Source organism: Mobula hypostoma, chromosome 5 (genome assembly GCF_963921235.1).
Source record: "Mobula hypostoma chromosome 5, sMobHyp1.1, whole genome shotgun sequence".
Lineage (NCBI taxonomy): Eukaryota > Metazoa > Chordata > Chondrichthyes > Myliobatiformes > Myliobatidae > Mobula > Mobula hypostoma.
The window spans coordinates 189,847,386-189,861,687 of record NC_086101.1 but is presented as its reverse complement, the minus strand read 5'-3'; the positions used below and the strand labels follow the sequence as shown (position 1 = coordinate 189,861,687).

Here is a 14,302-nt window from a genome sequence, read left to right as displayed (position 1 = left end):
GCAGCGCCGCTGCTGGTGGGGTCAATATCGACGCAGCCGATCGAGCTCCGTTGCAATGGCCGCCGAGGATCTCACATGGAGTCAGCGGGCCGCGAGTTAAGTGTCTCGGCTTGGAGAGTTGGTGTGGTGGGAGCTGCGGCTGGAAGTCGTCCCGGAGAAACAGAGCCGAACGCGGGCATGATTTCAAGTACGTTGGCCTGCTCGGAGGCCGGTGGGGCGCTGGTGACTTCCCCGAACCAGGACACCGTTTAAAATCCGCGGAGATGGGGAGTCACCCTGGCCCCTGCGCTGCCCGGCCTCAGACTCGTGTTTAGCGTATAAAACTTTGAATTAACTATGGTTTTGGGTTCATATCCTGATGCTGGGGAGTTTAGGGTCAGGTTATTCAATCCGGAGTGTAAAGCGTTTTTTTGGTAATTGTATTGCTGCGTTATTGTTTTAAAAAAAATCACACTAATGTGACAGAAATAAGGTGGATGGTCTTAATTTTCTTCCCAGGATAGAGGAGTGTGAAATTAGAGGGCAGAAGCTCAAAGTAACAACTATAACATTCTAGAGGAGCTCAGCAGGTCAGGCAGCATCTATGGAAAGGAATAAATAGTCGACTGTCAATATGGTGAAGAAGGGTCTCGCCTGCCTGACCTGCTAAGTTCCTCCAGCGTCTGCAGAATTTCTTCTGTTTATGATGGGCAGAAGGTGAGAAAGGGGGAGGCTTTTAAGGCGTAATGGCTCTCTGGAGGAACTCAGAGGGGCGAGTAGTATCGGGGGAAATAAATTATTAGCGTTATACGAACCCTACAAGGTATGACCCGAAATGTCGAACGAGATGGTCCGGAAGAGGTTCACAAGAATGATCCCAGTCATGTAACGGTTAATGTATCGGGAGCATTTGATAGCGCCCGTACTCAGTAGTTCAGAAGTGTGGTGGGAGGATCTCGTTGAAACCTACAGAGTTCTGAAAGCTTTGGTTAGAGTGGACGTGTGAGGGTCTAGGATTCGAGTGCACGGCAACACACACAAAATACTGGAGGAACTCAGCAGGCCAGGCAGCATCTATGGGGTGGGGGGGGGAGTACAGTCGGCATTTCGGGCCAAAACCCTTTGATAGGACTGGAAACATAGTCATAGTCATACTTCATTGATCCCGAGGGAAATTGGTCTTTTTGTTACAGTTGCACCAACCAAGAATAGAGTATAAATATAGCAATATAAAACCATAAATAATTAAATAGTAATATGTAAATTATGCCAGGAAATAAGTCCAGAACCAGCCTATTGGTTCAGGGTGTCTGACCCTCCAAGGGAGGAGTTGTAAAGTTTGATGGCCACAGGCAGGAATGACTTCCTCTGACGCTCTGTGTTACATCTCGGTGGAATGAGTCTCTGGCTGAATGTACTCCTGTGCCCAACCAGTACATTATGTAGTGGATGGGAGACATTGTCCAAGATGGCATGCAACTTGGACAGCATCCTCTTTTCAGACACCACCGTCAGAGAGTCCAGTTCCATCCCCACAACATCACTGGCCTTACGAATGAGTTTGTTGATTCTGTTGGTGTCTGCTACCCTCAGCCTGCTGCCCCAGCACGCAACAGCAAACATGATAGCACTGGCCACCACAGACTCGTAGAACATCCTCAGCATCGTCCGACAGATGTTAAAGGACCTCAGTCTCCTCAGGAAATAGAGACGGCTCTGACCCTTCTTGTAGACCGCCTCAGTGTTCTTTGACCAGTCCAGTTGATCGTCAATTCATATCCCCAGGTATTTGTAATCCTCCACCACGTCCACACTGACCCCCGGATGGTAACAGAGGTCACCGGTACCTTAGATCTCCTCAGGTCTACCACCAGCTCCTTAGTCTTTTTCACATTAAGCTGCAGATAATTCTGCTCACACTATGTGACAAAGTTTCCTACAGTGGCCCTGTACTCAGCCTCATCTCCCTTGCTGATGCATCCAACTATGGCAGAGTCATCCGAAAACTTCTGAAGATGACAAGGCTCTGTGCAGTAGTTGAAGTCCAAGGTGTAAATGGTGAAGAGGAAGGGAGACAAAAGGATGAGTAGATTTAAAAGGTGGGGGGAGGGGAGGGATGAAGTAAAGAGCTGGAGTTGATTGGTGAAAGAGGTACAGGGCTAGAGAAGGGGGAGTCTGATAGGAAATGATAGAAGACCTTGGAAGAAAGAAAAGGGGGGTCAAGCACCAGGAGAGGCAATGGGCAGGCAGGGATATATGTTGAGAGAGGGAAAAGGGAACCAATATTGTTTGGTTGCAGCAGTTGCCAGTCAGCGTTGAACTCAACATGGGACTGCCTTAGGAGCCCCAGCTCTGGATTTTTCCCTTGGGGTTTACTCCCGACGCCTTCCCCATGAGTGGGTATAACTGCAAGGCAGCGGAGGTTTGAGATCAGGCTTTCCCTTCTGGGTGAGCTGCCAACCACGGTCGATGAGCCCCATCTGCCTGAAGTGACTGGTTTTAGTGCCTTTGTCCCTTCTGTCGGTAGAAATAGTTCCACCAGGCTTAGTAACCAAGTCACACGTGAAGGCCAGGAACTGGACGGGTGTAATTAAGGCAACAGTTAATAGGTTCTTGATTAAAGAAGGTTAAAGGTACAATGAAGAAGCCGGAGAATGGGGATGAAAAAGATCATCCATGATTGAATAGCAGAGCAGCCTCGATTCACTGAATGCCTTAATTCTGTTCCTCTATGTTTGGTCTTGTGGCTTGGTCTGTTCCTCATACAGCTGAAATAAGTCTTCCCCATTTAATTGTTCATTCCACTTTTCTGTAGCATTTACCATAGAAGCTTCTCAATCTCCTCCTTAACTCTATTCTGCTTTATATAGAGCCTACCATTATTAACAACTGAGTATAGTTCTTCCTGCATAGTTCGTTTTATACATCTCTCCCACTCATTAATGATCTTGTGTTTCTTAGTCCGAGGCAGACAGGTTATGCCTTTTAGAGTGATTTGGTGCAGGAACTCAGCAGGACAAACAGTATCAAGTCATAAGAGCACTGCAGCGTAGAAACAAACCCCTGCAGCTCATCTAGTGCCCACAGAACTGTTTTTCTGCCGAGTCCTATTGACCCGCACCTGGCCCGTATCCCTCTGTGCTCCTGTCATCCATGTAACTTTCCGAACTTCACTTAAAATTATGTCCCTCATATTAGCCATTTCTATCCTGAGAAAGTCTCTGACTATCCACTCAATATATGCCTTTTATCACCTTGTAACCCTCTCACCGTAGGTTCATAATGACTTGTCTGTTACTGTGAATGCAAACTAATGCAAAACAACTCAATGCATGGGAATAATGATGAAAAGGCCATTACCCGTAAATAAACAAATCTAGGAAGGATATGATTTGGAAAAACATAAAAGTTTGAATGTTTCTTCTAAAGGAAAATAAGACAATTACCTATCTGAATGCTAACAGACACCCAGGCAAATTTACTGTTCACCAGGAAGCAGTAAGTTAGCTCATACCAGAATGAACTTGGATTGAAATTATATTGACAAATTGTCTTAAGCTATAGCAAACAAAATAAAGGGCTTGTCATATATGTGTCAGTCTATAGTGTGCACAATTGCTGGAGCTCATTGTCATGTAATCAGTCCAGTTTACTTCAGTCTGTTTACTCAGTACCGAAACTAGTCAAAGCAAAAGAAATCAATTTTTCTTTAAATATCCAAGGAAAGGTGTTGAACTGTCTTCTCCTGCCCTTTCTCCAATGTCGTGTGGTAGCTGGCTAACTGAAAGCACATTCTCTGTGAGAGGGGAGCAGGCCAGGCAGCATCTCTAGGAAGGGGTACAGTCAACGTTTCGGGCGGAGACCCTTCGTCAGGACTAACTGAAAGAAGAGCTAGTAAGAGATTTGAAAGTGGGAGGGGGAGATCTGAAATGATAGGAGGGGGAAGGAGTGGAGCTAAGAGCTGGAAAGTTGGGAGGGGGAGATCCAAAATGATAGAAGAAGACAGGAGGGGGAGGGATGGAGCCAAGAGCTGGACAGGTAATTGGCAAAAGGGATACGAGAGGATCATGGGACGGACGGGAAGCCTAAGGAGAAAGAAGAGGGGAGGGGAGAAGCCCAGAGGACGGGCAAGGAGCATAGTGGTGCTCCTGATGCAGCCTTCTATATATTGGCGAGACCAGACACAGGCTGGGAGACCGTTTCGCTGAACACTTACGCTCTGTCCACCAGAGAAAGCAGGATCTCCCAGTGGCCACACATTTTAATTCCACATCCCATTCCCATTCTGATACGTCTATCCACGGCCTCCTCTACTGTAAAGATGAAGCCACACTCAGGTTGGAGGAACAACACCTTATATTCCGTCTGGGTAGCCTCCAACCTGATGGCATGAACATCGACTTCTCTAACTTCCGTTAATGCCCCACCTCCCCCTCGTACCCCATCCGTTATTTATTTATCTTTTATTATTATTTTTTTCTCTCTCCTTTTTCTCTCTCTGTCCCTCTCACTATGTCCCTTGCCCATCCTCTGGGCTTTCCCCCCCTTCCCCTTTTTTTTCTCCCTGGGCCTCCTGTCCCATGATCCTCTCATGTCCCTTTTGCCAATCACCTGTCCAGCTCTTGGCTCCATCCCTCTCCCTCCTCCTATCATTTTGGATCTCCCCCTCACCCTCCCACTTTCAAATCTCTTACTCACTCTTCCTTCAGTTAGTCCTGACGAAGGGTCTCGGCCTGAAACGTCGACTGTACCTCTTCCTAGAGTTGCTGCCTGGTCTGCTGTGTTCACCAGCAACTTTGATGTGTGTTGCTTGAAGTTCCAGCATCTGCAGATATCCTCATGTTAACTGTGAGACCATGGTCTGCATGAGGATTTTCTGACGTCTCTGCCTCTCCTTCCAAATTTGGTTCTGTGAGCGTGTCACCTTGCTCCTCCACCATGTTGTTGTCCATTTCTTTTCTCCTTCGTCAAATCTTTGATCCCGTGCTCTTTCTAGATTGGCTATCTGTTGTCTTGTTCTCCCAGAGCATCGCATTAGCCAAAATGTTCACAAGTCAAGTCCTATTGACTAATAAAAGTCTAACTTTATTTTTGTTTTAAAAAAACGCAAGTGAAGTACTTGATTTGAAACTATATAGAAACATACAGCACAATACAGGTCCTTCGGCCCACAAAGCTGTGTCGAACATGTCCCTGCCCTAACCTTAGAACTACCCGGGCTTTACCCATAGCCCTCTACTTTTCTAAGCTCCATGTAGCCATCCAGACAACAGAATTTAACGGGGCAGAAAGCACAGGAAGGGATTGGAGAGTATGGCCAAGTGCAATAGGAATCGATGTGAAAGGTGAGGGGAGTAATGGATTAAAAGTATTATATATGAATGCACGGAGTATAAGAAATAAAGTGGATGAACTTGAAGCTCAGTTGGAAACTGCCAAATATGATGTTGTGGGAATAACAGAGACATGGCTGCAAGAGGACCAGGGCTGGGAAATGAATATGCAGGGACACATCCTATCGAAAGGACAGACAGGGTGGCAGAGGGGGTAGGGTGGCTCTGTTGGTGAGGAATGAAATTCAGTTACTTGCAAGGGGGGACATAGAATCAGGAGACGTAGAGTCAGTATGGATAGAACTGAGAAATTGAAAGGGCAAAAAGACCCTAATGGGAGTTATCTACAGGCCCCCAAACAGTAGCCTGGATATAGGGTGCAAGTTAAATCAAGAGTTAAAATTGGCATGTCGCAAATGTAATGCTACGGTTGTTATGGGGGATTTTAGCATGCAGGTAGACTGGGAAAATCAGGTTGGTACTGGACCCCAAGAAAGGGAGTTTGTGGAGTGCCTCTGAGATGGATTCTTAGAGCAGCTTGTTTTGGAGCCTACCAGGGAGAAGACAATTCTGGATTTAGTGTTGTGTAATGAACCGCATTTGATCAGGGAACTCGAGGTAAAGGAGCCATTAGGAGGTAGTGACCATAATATGATGTTTTAATCTACAATTTGAGAGGGAGAAGGGAAAATTGGAAGTGTCAGTATTACAGTTGAACAAAGGGGACTATGGAGCCATTAGGGAGGAGCTGGTCAGAGTTGACTGGAAAGTTACTGGCAGGGATGACAGTGGAACAGCAATGGCAGGTATTTCTGGGAATAATACAGAAGGTGCAGGATCAGTTCATTCCAAAGAGGAAGAAAGATTCTAAGGGGAGTAAGGGGCAACCATGGCTGTCAAGGGAAGTCAAGGACAGTATAAAAATAAAAGAGAGCAAGTATAACATAGCAAAGATGAGTGTGAAGCCAGAGGATTGGGAAAGAGCAACAGAAGATAACTAAAAAGGCAATACAGGGAGAAAAGATGAGGTACGAAGGTAAACTAGCCAAGAATATAAAGCAGGATAGTAAACGCTTCTTTAGGTATGTGAAGAGGAAAAAAATTAGTTAAGACCAAAGTTGGGCCCTTGAAGACAAAAATGGGTGAATACATTATGGGAAACAAAGAAATGGCAGACGAGTTGAACGGGTACTTTGGATCTGTCTTCACAAGGGAAGACACAAACAATCTCCCAGATGTAATAGTGGCCAGAGGACCTAGGGTAACGGAGGAACTGAAGGAGATTCACATTAGACAGAAAATGGTGTTGGATAGACTGATGGGACTGAAGGCTGATAAATCCCGGGGGCCTGATGGTCTGCACCCCAGGGTATTTAAGGAGGTAGCTCTAGAAATTGTGGACGCATTGGTAATCATTTTCCAATGTTCTATAGATTCAGGATCAGTTCCTGTGGATTGGAGGGTAGCTAATGTTATCCCACTTTTTAAGAAAGGAGGGAGAGAGAAAACAGGGAATTATAGACCAGCTAGCCTGACATCAGCGGTGGGGAAGATGCTGGAGTCAATTATAAAAGATGAAATAGCGGCACATTTGGATAGCAGTAACAGGATGGATCCGAGTCAGCACAGATTTACGAAGGGGAAATCATGCTTGACTAATCTTCTGGAATTTTTTGAGGATGTAACTATGAAAATGGACAAGGGAGAGCCAGTGGATGTAGTGTACCCGGACTTTCAGAAAGCCTTTGATAAAGTCCCACATAGGAGATTAGTGGGCAAAATTAGAGCACATGGTATTGGGGGTAGGGTACTGACATGGATAGAAAATTGGTTGGCAGACAGGAAACAAGGAGTAGGAATTAATGGGTCCCTTTCAGAATGGCAGGCAGTGACCAGTGGGGTACCGCAAGGCTCGGTGCTGGGACCGCAGCTATTTATGATATACGTTAATGATTTAGATGAAGGGATTAAAAGTAACATTAGCAAATTTGCAGATGACAGAAAGCTGGGTGGCAGTGTGAAATGTGAGGAGGATGTTATGAGAATGCAGGGTGACTTGGACAGGTTGGGCGAGTGGGCAGATGCAGTTTAATGTGGATAAATGTGAGGTTATCCACTTTGGTGGCAAGAACAGGAAGGTAGATTACTATCTGAATGGCATCAAGTTAGGGAAAGGGGAAGTACAACGAGATCTAGGTGTCCTTGTTCATCAGTCACTGAAAGTTAGCAGGCAGTGAAGAAAGCTAATGGCATGTTGGCCTTCATAACAAGGGGAGTTGAGTATAGGAGCGAAGAGGTCCTTCTGCAGTTGTACAGGGTCCTGGTTAGACCACACCTGGAGTATTGTGTACAGTTTTGGTCTCCAATTAGAGGAAGGACATTCTTGCTATTGAGGGAGTGCAGCATAAGTTCACGAGGTTGATTCCCAGGATGGCGGGACTGTCATATGTTGAAAGGTTGGAGCGACTGGGCTTGTATACACTGGAATTTAGAAGGATGAGAGGGGATCTGATTGAAACATATAAGATTATTAGGGGATTGGACATGCTAGAGGCAGGAAATATGTTCCCGATGATGGGGAGTCCAGAACCAGAGGCCACAGTTTAAGAATAAGCGGTAGGCCATTTAGAACGGAGTTGAGGAAAAACCTGTTCACCTAGAGAGTCGTGGATCTGTGGAATGCTCTGCCTCAGAAGGCTGTGGAGGCCAATTCTCTGGATTCTTTCAAGAAAGAGTTAGATAGAGCTCTTAAAGATAGTGGAGTAAAGGGATATGGGGAGAAGGCAGGAACAGGGTACTGATAGTGGATGATCAGCCATGATCACAGTGAATGGCGGTGCTGGCTCAAAGGGTTGAATGGCCTACTCCTGCACCTATTGTCTATTGCCTATATCCAGGAGTCTCTTAAAAGACCCTATCGTTTCCGCCTCCACCACCAGCAGCCCATTCCGTGCACTCACCACTCTCTGCATTTTTTTTTAAACTTACCCCTGACATCTCCTCTGTACCTACTTCCAAGCACCTTAAAACTATGCCCTCTCATGCTGGGAAAAGCCTCTGACTATCCATACGATCAATGCCTCTCATTAATTATCTTGTATAACTCTATCAGGTCACCTCTCATCCTCTGTCACTCCAAGGAGAAAAGGCCGAGTTCACCCAACCTATTCTCATAAGGCATGCTCCTCAATCCAGGCAACATCCTTGTAAATTTCCTCAGCACCCTTTCTATGGTTTCCACATCCTTCCTATAGTGAGGCGACCAGAAATTAGCACAGTACTCCAAGTGGGATCTGACCAAGGTCCTATATAGCTGCAACATTACCTCTCGGCTCTTAAATTCAATCCCACAATTGATGAAGGCCAATGCACCGTACAGCCTCTTAACCACAGAGTCAACCTGCGTAGCAGCTTTGAGTGTCCTATAGACTCGGACCCCAAAATCCCTCTGATCCTCCACACTGCCAAGAGTCTTACCATTATTGCTATATTCTGCCATCGTATTTGACCTACCAAAATGAACCACCTCACACTTATCTGGGTTGAACTCCATCTGCCACTTCTCAGCCCAGTTTTACATCCTATCAATGTCCCATTGTAACCTCTGACAGCCCTCCACACTATCCACAACACCCCCAACCTTTGTATCATGAGCAAATTTACTAACCCATCCCTCCACTTCCTCATCCAGGTCATTTACAAAAATCACAAAGAGTAGGGGTCCCAGAACAGATCCCTGAGGCACACCACTGATCGCCGCTCTTTGCCTTCTGTGGGCAAGCCAGTTCTGGATTCACAAAGCAATGTCCCCTTGGATCCTTTGCCTCCTTACTTTCTCAATAAGCCTTGCATGGGGTACCTTATCAAATGCCTTGCTAAGATCCATATACACTACATCTACTGCTCTACCTTCATCAACGTGTTTAGTCACATCCTCAAAAAATTCAATCAGGCTCACAAGGCACGACCTGCCTTTCACAAAGCCATGCTGACTGTTCCTAATCATATTATGCCTCTCCAAATGTTCATAAATCCTGCCTCTCAGGATCTTTTCCATCAACTTACCAACCACTGAAGTAAGAAGTAAGTATCTCATCAATTATGTAATGTAATTAAAGGAACGTTTTTAATATAGATTTGTATTTTGAGGAGATCTACATAAAAATATAATACTCAAAAGGATAACTGAATTACTAAAATAAAGTGTGCTCTTAAACCAGGGTATTACAGTCTTGCCCCACCAAAATAGGCATGTCCTCATGACTTTGTAAACCTTTGGAATTTATCAAACTCATTAACACAACAGTTGTACCCAGTAAAAATAACAGTTATGTTCATGCTTTCCAACAGTGATTAGGCATACGGCTTACAGCATTCAAATGAATTAAGTAACTACAGGACCTGTGATCCACTTGTAAATGGAAGTAACATAATTGACTCAACAATCTCATTTCCAGATGCATCATATGCCAGCCTATTTGGAGATTTCCCAACTGGGGTCTTATCTGTTTCATCTTCCTTTAGTAGTTGATTCTCAGTCACTGTTTCATTAGTTTGAGTCTTTTCTCTTCACAGTTCATGTTTGCTCTGAGATGTCTCATCCTGTCCATCATTTGGTCCTTTCTGCAATTCGGTTTCTGCTGCCCTCTGACCAGACTCTGCTTCATCGTCAATAATCTTGGAGTGCATTTCCCTTTCGCTATCTAATGTCACCTTTGGTTGTCCATTGGTTCTATTCCCACTATACCCAGGTCTAGACTGAAGGGTTGTGGCATCTCTTCTTCAACTCCACTTGGGTGGTTGGCATACCACATTCCAAGTTCCTCATTTTCTGAGTCTGTACGGTATTCGATGGATTCACCTGGTTTGTTTTCAGCTTGTTTCTCTTGTGTCCTTCTTTGCAGAGTTCTTTTACTAGTTTTAGTTCTACATCAGACTCTGGGTCAATAGGTACTCCCTGCCCTAGAGGTAAAAGATGGAGACTTTTTACAGGACCATTTTCTGTCTTCTGGTTTCAGCCGAAAAACTAGCAGATTAGGCTTCTGACTCTCTACTATGTAGGGCAGGGGTGGCCAACCTTTTACATTCCATGCATCAATTTTTTCATACATAAGTGCAGATGCAATTTTTTCACGCATGAGTTCTATATTAAAATATTTTTACAAGAATTGTGGGGGTACAAGAGTTATATGGTACATCTCGTGCTGATGTAGGGTGTAGAAGCCCAGCAGTCGGACAACTTAATGCTTCCCTTGTAGTTCATAAGCTCCTTGCAGTTCTTTCTACCTGAGATGAATATTCTGTGGCAAGTCCTCACTTGAGGTTCCAAAACAAAGATCCACAGGTAATTTGGCTTTGCATCCAAATATTAAATATTATGGCAAGTAGCCAGTTTTCATTCTGTGTACAGTTGTAACAGTGTATTATATCTCCAATATGCTGACTTCACTTGCTCTTTTTCTTGGCATCAGGAGTTCCTAGCATGTCTAACAATGTCCTGTTGAATCTCTCAGGCTGAAGATTGCCTTGACTTCTAGAATCTCAAGCATACTTAGTAACTCATGTATGAGACTACTCCCAAAGTCCCTTCCCAGATCACTGTGCCGCCTCCTCAGGGTTAATTGTTCCTCCCACGACACTTTTGCAACTGTGGATACCTTCTGATCCCTTGTGGGAGAGGCTTGACAGTATCTGGTGCAGTGATCAGTGATGACTAAGACGTCTGCAGTGTGACTTGAATCGAGCTCGGGGAAAGAAAATCAGTACTCACTAGGTCAAGTGGTTCAGCGCTTTGCATGTGAGACAAGGGAGCAACTGTTTTAGGTGGTGTCTTTCTCTGAATACAATGAATGCAGGGCTTGCAGTAATTCAGGTTTCAGGCTTCATTTGTGGCCAATTCGTAAGTCTTGTCAAATCCCAGATGGCCTGAGTCTTCATGAAGTGACCTCAGTACAATATCCCTGGACTTCACAAGCAAAATCAACTGAGAATGTCAAGCTCTGTTTGGTTAAGTAACCCTGCATAAGAATTTGTTCCTCAACTCCAGTTTTTCTCATCAGTAAGGGTATCATTTAATGTTTGCCAGAAGGCAATAATTCAGCTCACACCAGCATAAACTTAGATTGAAATTGTATTAACAAAATGTTTTAAGCTATAACAGACAATGAAGAAATGGGGCCACATCACATATGTTGGTGTATAGCATGTACACAATCGTTGGAGCTCCTGCCATGTTGAGACGGAGAAGCTAAAGTTATCAGTATTACAGCGGAGTAAAGAAGGGAAAGGCAGAAAAGAGGAAGCTATAGGCCAGTTAGTCTAGTGTCACTGACTTGTGAACGGCCTCAGGAGAGATGTAGCTAATGGGGGTAAATACAAACAGAAAATTTGGAGTGGAATCCCTAAACTGGTTGGACGTCACTGAACGTCCTTCCAGCAGCTCCTGCAGCTTTCCCTTGGACTGTACCGGTGAGGCCGAAAGCGTGGGGGGGGCGGTCTTGACGACAGGACATCTCAGGATCTTCATACCTTCCGCACAGGCTTGTGTCCTGGCGAGGTCGTTCCAGTGCAGCTACTCCATTACCCTTCCCATCATCATCATCATCATCATCATCATCAGTCAGGAAGATGTTGTTATGCATGTGGCTTCGTGGTTTTTGAGGCACATGATTAAAATAGTCTGTAGTAAACTAAGAAAAATGTTACCTGACAAATCTGTTGGAATGCTTTGGGAAAAAAATAACAGGCAGGATAGACAAAGGAGAATTGGTTGATGCTGTATACTATGATTTTCAGAAGGCCTTTTACAAGACGCCTCACATGAGGCTCACAAGCTAAGGGCTCATGCTATAATACTAGCATGGATAAAGCAATAGCTGATTCGGAGGCAAAGGTTGGAAATAAAGGGAGCCTTTTCTGCTTGGCTGCCAGTGTCTAGTGGTTTTTGACAGGGGCCTGTGTTGGGACAGATTCTTTTTACGTCGTACATCAGTGATGGAGTTGATGGTTTTAAGGTCAAGTTTGCAGACAATATGAAGATGGGGGGGCAATTGGTTTTGAGGAAGCAGAGAGGCTACGGAAGGACAGACTGATTAGGAGAACGGGCAAGGAAGTGGCAGATGGGTCGGGCAGTATAGGATCAGAGGACACAACTTCATAATAGAGGGGTGTCCATTTAGAAAGAAGATGAGAAATTTCTTGAGCCAGCAAGTGGTTAATCAGTGGAATTCATTGCCACAGGTAGCTCGGGAAGCCGAGTCATTGGATATACTTACGGCAGAGGTTGATAGATGCTTGAGTAGTTAGTGTATGAACGGATACAGGGAGAAAACGGGATTGGGGCTGAGATGGAAAATGGATCAGCCATAATGAAATAGTGGACCAGACTCAATGAGCCAAATGGACTAATTCTGCTCCTATATCTTGTTAATCAGTTTGTTTACTCTTGGTTTATTCTCGGACTAATCTCGGTAAACGGTTCTGCGCTGAAGAACCAGTCTAAGCAATAAATAAATATCCTTGCAGGGTCCAAGGAAAGATGTTGAACTATCTCCAGTTGCCCTATCTCCAACATTGTGTGCCGGCTGGCCACCTGAAAGTTCCTCCCTGAGGATTTTCTGACATCTTTATCTGTCCTGCTAAATTGGTTCTGTGAGCGTTCCACTGTGTTCTTCTACTATCTTTGTTGTCCATTTTTCTCCTCCTTTCTCAAGACTACTTCAATCTGGCATTGTTTTCCTGGAGCATCTTGTTGGCCAAAATGTTAACAAAACAAATCCTATTGACTAATTAACAAGCCTAACTTGTTAATCAACTGAATTTTTATTTTAAAGAGCAAAAATGAAATATTTGATTAAAACTGTATATTAAGTGTATTATGTAATTAAGGAACACTTATATGGATATGCATTTTGAGATCTGCAGAAAATAAAATGCGCAACAGCACAATTGTATTAATAAAATAAAGCATGGTCTTGAACCAGGGTATTAGTCTTATACATCTCTATCTATCATCTCCGATCATCATCCTACGCTGCAGAGACAACTGACCCAGCTCATTCAAGTATTCTCTTAAGACGTGCTTTCTAATCCAGGTTAATCTCCTCTGCACTCTGTCTCTAGAGCTTCCACATCCTTCCCATAATGAGGCAACCAGAACTGAGCACAAGATTCCAAGTGTGGTATAACCAGAGTTTTGTAGAGCTGCAACATTACCTCACAGCTCTTGAACGCAATCCCTCGACTAATAAAGGTTAGGTGATTGGTGGAAAGTATGCAACTCTGCCTCTGTCAACTCCCTTCCCTGTACTTTCCTCCCCCAACACCTTAAAGTTACACCCTAATGTATTAGCCATTTATGCTTTTGGGGGGAGGCTCAAACTGTTTGCTGGATGTATGCCTCTTATCATCTTGTATACCTCTATCAAGTCATGTCCCATCCAGAGAAAACCCCTAGCTCACTCAACCTAGAAGATGTGCTCTCTAATTCAGATGGCACCCTGGTAAATCTCTGCACTCTCTTCCATAACCTTCCTATAATGAGGTGACCAGAACTGAACACAATAGTCAGTGAGATCTAACCACGCTTTTATAGAGCTGCAACATTACCTCACGGCTCTTGAATTGAATCCCCTGACTAATGAAGGTTAACATATCCATACGCCTTAATAGTCAATACAATCATAAGACTGTGAGATATAGAAGCAGAATTTGGGCCATTTGACCCAACAAGTCTGCTCCACCATTCCATCATGGTTGTTCCATTTTTCCTCTCGGTCGCAATCTCCTACCTTCTCCCTGTATCCCTCTTGCCCAGACTAGTCAAGAATCTATCAACCTCTGTCTTAAATATTCCCAATGGCTTTGCCTCTGCAGCCGCCTGTAGCAACAAATTCCAGATTCATCACTCTGGCTAAAGAAATTCCCCCTCATCTCCATTCTAGATGGACATCCTCTCCACGTCCACTCTGTTGAGGCCTTTCAACATTCAG

The 14,302-nt window shown here is 44.5% G+C and overlaps 1 protein-coding gene across 6 annotated transcripts in view; it reads left to right on the top strand.

Annotated features, from left to right (window-relative positions):
• Window positions 1-14,302, top strand: part of LOC134347238 (PRELI domain-containing protein 1, mitochondrial-like) — a 68,221-nt gene that overhangs the window by 1,165 nt on the left and 52,754 nt on the right. For 4 of the 6 annotated variants that reach the window (XM_063049580.1, XM_063049576.1, XM_063049577.1 and 1 more), the window contains exon 1: window positions 12-187. The exons of the other annotated variants lie outside the window; for them this stretch is intronic. The gene's annotated coding sequence lies outside the window, so the exon portion shown is untranslated. Of the gene's footprint in view, window positions 1-11; window positions 188-14,302 lie in introns of those variants that run through there. 6 annotated transcript variants of the gene reach the window in all.